The 4,102-nt window shown below is 38.4% G+C and overlaps 1 pseudogene; it reads right to left on the bottom strand.

Annotated features, from left to right (window-relative positions):
* Positions 1-411: 411 nt before the first annotated feature.
* Positions 412-4,102, bottom strand: part of LOC102476241 (ataxin-3-like) — a 173,648-nt pseudogene continuing 169,957 nt past the window's right edge.

Here is a 4,102-nt window from a genome sequence, read left to right as displayed (position 1 = left end):
TTTTGTGACTATTTAAAATGAAATTGATCTCTTCATTTCTGTCTCAGTTTGCCATTTTTAATGTACAGGAATGCTACAGGTTTTGTATGTTGATTTTGTATCCAGCTTTGCTGAATTTGTTTATCATATCTAAGTATTTTTGGTAGACTCTATAGTTTTTTGTTTGTTTTGTTTTTAATTTCTTTAATTACTGAATGCCTCTTTGGCTAGTATTTGGAAGATCATTATTTATCCTACAGATGTATTTTTCCACTTTCTCATCATTTTGTGTACAAACCACCTAAAAGTCTTATTTCCTTTGTTGAACATTGTTCTCTTTGACAACATTATCAAAATGGACCCTATGCTGCAATCACATAGGATAATGTTGGAAAGTATGAATATCTAAATGATTTTTAAAAGGTATTTCTTTCCTTCAGTTTTCAAATTATTTCTAACAGTTTCCAAAGACATGGTGACAGTTCCCAGACGCATGTCTTCTTCACTCATAGCATTATCGCCTAGATCGTTCCTGAATGCTCCTGAACTTGTGATTGGCCTTCCACATGGATGGGAGACCTGTCCTGGTGGATCTGCCACGTATTGCTGCTGCTGCTGGTATTGCTGCAGCTGCTTTTCAAAGTAGGCTCCTCTTCTCTTACACAACTCTTCTGAAGTAAGACATCTTCTGATGTCTGTGGACTATCTTGAAATATATTTCTGAAACTACCTTGCTTATGGAGCTGAATAGCCTTGCAGAGATCTGCTTCCTCATTCTCCATGTCAATTTCTTGGCGACTTAGTGCTAGAGTCCTCTGCAAATTTTCCTCATCGTCTAACATTCCTGATCCATCATTTGTTTCTAAGACTCATTCTAGGTCTGTTTTATGGACTCTCTAATCTTTTAGTTGTGCTAAATAAGTTTTTGTATGTATACAGACACATTGCACGCAAAGAGGGGAAAGTTTAACTTCTATTTTCAAACTGGGGTCCCTTTCATTTTATTCTCTTGTCTGAATGCATTGGTCAGGATTTCCAGTACTATATTCAATAGGAGTAGAGAAAGTGGACATCCTTGTCTTCCAGATATGAGGAAAAAGTTTTCAACTTTTCTCAATTGGGAATGTTAGCTGTGGAATTGTCATATATGACCTTGATTGTTAAGGAATGTACCTTCTATATATATTTTGCTAAAAGACTTAATTATGAAAGAATGTTGTATTTTCTCAAGAGTTTTTTCTGTGTCAACTGATAAGATCATGAGATTTTCATCTTTCCTGGGGCCAGCAGGAGGTGTGGTAGTTAAGAGTACTGGACTCCCACATGGCAGATCACAGTTCTAGTCAAAGGCTTGGCAGCTTGCTTTCTCACTTTCTATCTCTCTCTCTCTGTCCCTCTCTAGTCAACTTTAAATAAATAAATAAATAAAGTTAAATAAAATAAATTAAAAAAAAAAGATTTTCAGGTCTCCTTCTATTAACATGGTGTATTACATTAATTGTTTTGCATCTGTGGAACCACCTAGTATCCTGGAATAAATCCTAATTATTCCTGGTATATCATCTTTTTAATGCATTTTTGAGTTCAGCTTGCTAGTGTTTTGTTGAGGATTGTTATTTCTGTATTTATTAGGGATACTGATGCATGATATTATTTGTTTTGTCTTTGTCTGCTTTTGTTATAAAAAGTGATCATGGGTTTATAGCATGAGTTTTGGAGGATTTCCTCCATTTGGATCTTCTGGAATAGTTTGAGAAGAATTGGTGTTAACTCATTTCTTAATACATGTTTAAAATTCAGCTGTAAATCCATCTGGACTTGGACTTTTCTTTGTTGGAGACTATTAATTACTTATTCTATCTAGTTACTTATTGATCTATTCATGCTCTCTACATCTTTCTAGTTCAATCTAGTTATGTTATCAGTGAACGGAAATGTGTCCATCTATTTTAATAGGTTCTCCAGATGGCTAGCATGTGGACCCTTGTAGTGATGCCTATGATCTTTCTGTAGATCTGTCTATTATTATTATTTGGCATGTGGTGGGGTACTCACTTCTTCCAAGTTAATGGATTAGGTTTTATGGTGACAATATTTTGATTTTTTATTTTGTACTTTACTTACTGTGGCTATGTCCTTTACTATTAGTTGACTGGGACACATTGGCTTTGGTTCTGGTTTGAGTCAGAATAAAAAAATTTATGTATGTATTTTTCAGTACAGGGCCTACAGAGGTCTCCAAGTCCGTGTTTTCAGGTTGTAGGTTAGTTTTGTGTACTGGTGTTCCATCTGTTAGAGGGGATAAGTTCCATGAAACTTACATAAGCCCTTTCCTTGTATATTGGTTCCCTGAGTTTTCAGATTATGCAGTGAGAGGGATCTTCTGCTGGGGGAGGTAGCTGAGTGAAGGTATCAGCTGGAAATAAGCAATTTCCTCTGTCTTGGATGGGTTGTAAACAGGAGGGATGCAGGTGTTATTGAGGAGTTGTGACTCAAGAATTGGCTAGAGTTAATTATTTGTGTGCAGTGCTATACTTGGAAGAAGTCTGCTCCAATGTCTGACTCCTCAGGTACAGCACCCCCTCAGTAGGTGGGGCATTGCTGGAGGGTGGGCAGGGTTGTCATTGGTATAGAAGGAGACAATGTACACTCTCCTGTAAAACTGTTGGCTGAGCAGGAGCTGTACATTCTGACCAGTGCAATTTTAAACCCCAGCAAGTTGGAGGGCTCCATGTACCTGCCAATGTACCTTGGGGCCCTGGCAGTGTTTATTCATGCTCACCCCCGACTTTGGACCAGAGTAGAGGGGCTATGCTCCTTCCAGCACAGCTTAAGACACCAGAATTATATGTACATCTGATGGACAGGAGAGTAGGACTGTATTTGTACTCCTCATTGTGCCTGGTGGGAGGTGCACCCATCCACTAGCAAAGCTCTGGAGCTAGGCAGGAGTTATGTGTGTGCAAATTTGCCCATAGGATTGAGAACTGAGGAAGGATCTTCCCACATTGGTCTATGAGATCAGCGACTGTGGGGATATAAAGAAGGCACAGTGAAGCCACCATATACTCACCCACCCCAGAAGGGGCATTCCAGCACCTTCCTCTTACACAGCCACCTCTTTTCCTCCTCTGCCCATGCACACAACTCAGAAAGATCCAGAGAAGCTTCACAGCAGAAGGCAACAAGGGACAATGAGGTACCCTGGAGTCTGGGAAGAGAAAAGGAATGAGAGTGTAGTATTGCCAGTAAGAAAGGAATGTCCTGATTCAGCTTCTAAGATGTCACCTTGTGTCTGGGGCTTGATGGGGAGAATTTAGAATTCTCTCTAGGGAAGCAGATTTTCGTAGTTCCCCCAAATGATCCTGAAGTCCATAATCATCTCAGTGCTCTCCTGCCCTTGTGAAGCACTGGGTCTTCCCAGTGAGGTGGAAGGAGGGAGCTTGAAGCTTAAGAGGCGATTCCAGCTCACTTACCTTCTGTTCTAGAAAGCTTCCTTTGGTTCTGGGTTCTTTCTGGCTTCGAACAATAGATGTCCATTTTGTCTTCTGCTTGAGATTCAGCACTCCAAATGTTTCCAGCATCTTGCATTCATTTTCTACCAGTGTCTCCCCACTTCTCTGCTTGAAGAACAGCTATCTAACTATTTGGAGATCTCCCAGAGAAATGTCACAATGAATATCAAGTTATATTTTAATCTCCAAGCTGTATTTCTGTCTAAAGAAGGTAAAGAACGGCTACTTAATAGATTTTATGACCATATAACCTGGCCACGATGAACTCTAGTATTGGCAAAGCTCCTAAGAATTATTCGTATACTTGCTTTTCAGGTGTGTGTATGTATATATGAACACACCCATATGAGGAGTCTTCAGAAAGTCTGTGAGATGTGTAGATTATTAAAAAAACTAAACTTGGATTTCAAAAAAATGTTGCACCCAAATAAACTTGTACTTTAGTTTTTTTCACAAACTTTCTGAATTTCCTTTTTTAATTAAATAATAAGGATGGAATTTTATTCAATATTTCCATATTCTGTGTTGGATGCCTACTAAAGAACTAATAGTATTGGAAATTGCTTCAACAATATATATATATTTATATGATATATATACTGTTATTT

This window comes from Tupaia chinensis, unplaced genomic scaffold (assembly GCF_000334495.1).
Source record: "Tupaia chinensis unplaced genomic scaffold, TupChi_1.0 Scaffold000022_1, whole genome shotgun sequence".
NCBI lineage: Eukaryota > Metazoa > Chordata > Mammalia > Scandentia > Tupaiidae > Tupaia > Tupaia belangeri.
The sequence above is the reverse complement of the archived record's forward strand: the minus strand, read 5'-3'. Positions and strand labels throughout refer to the sequence as shown.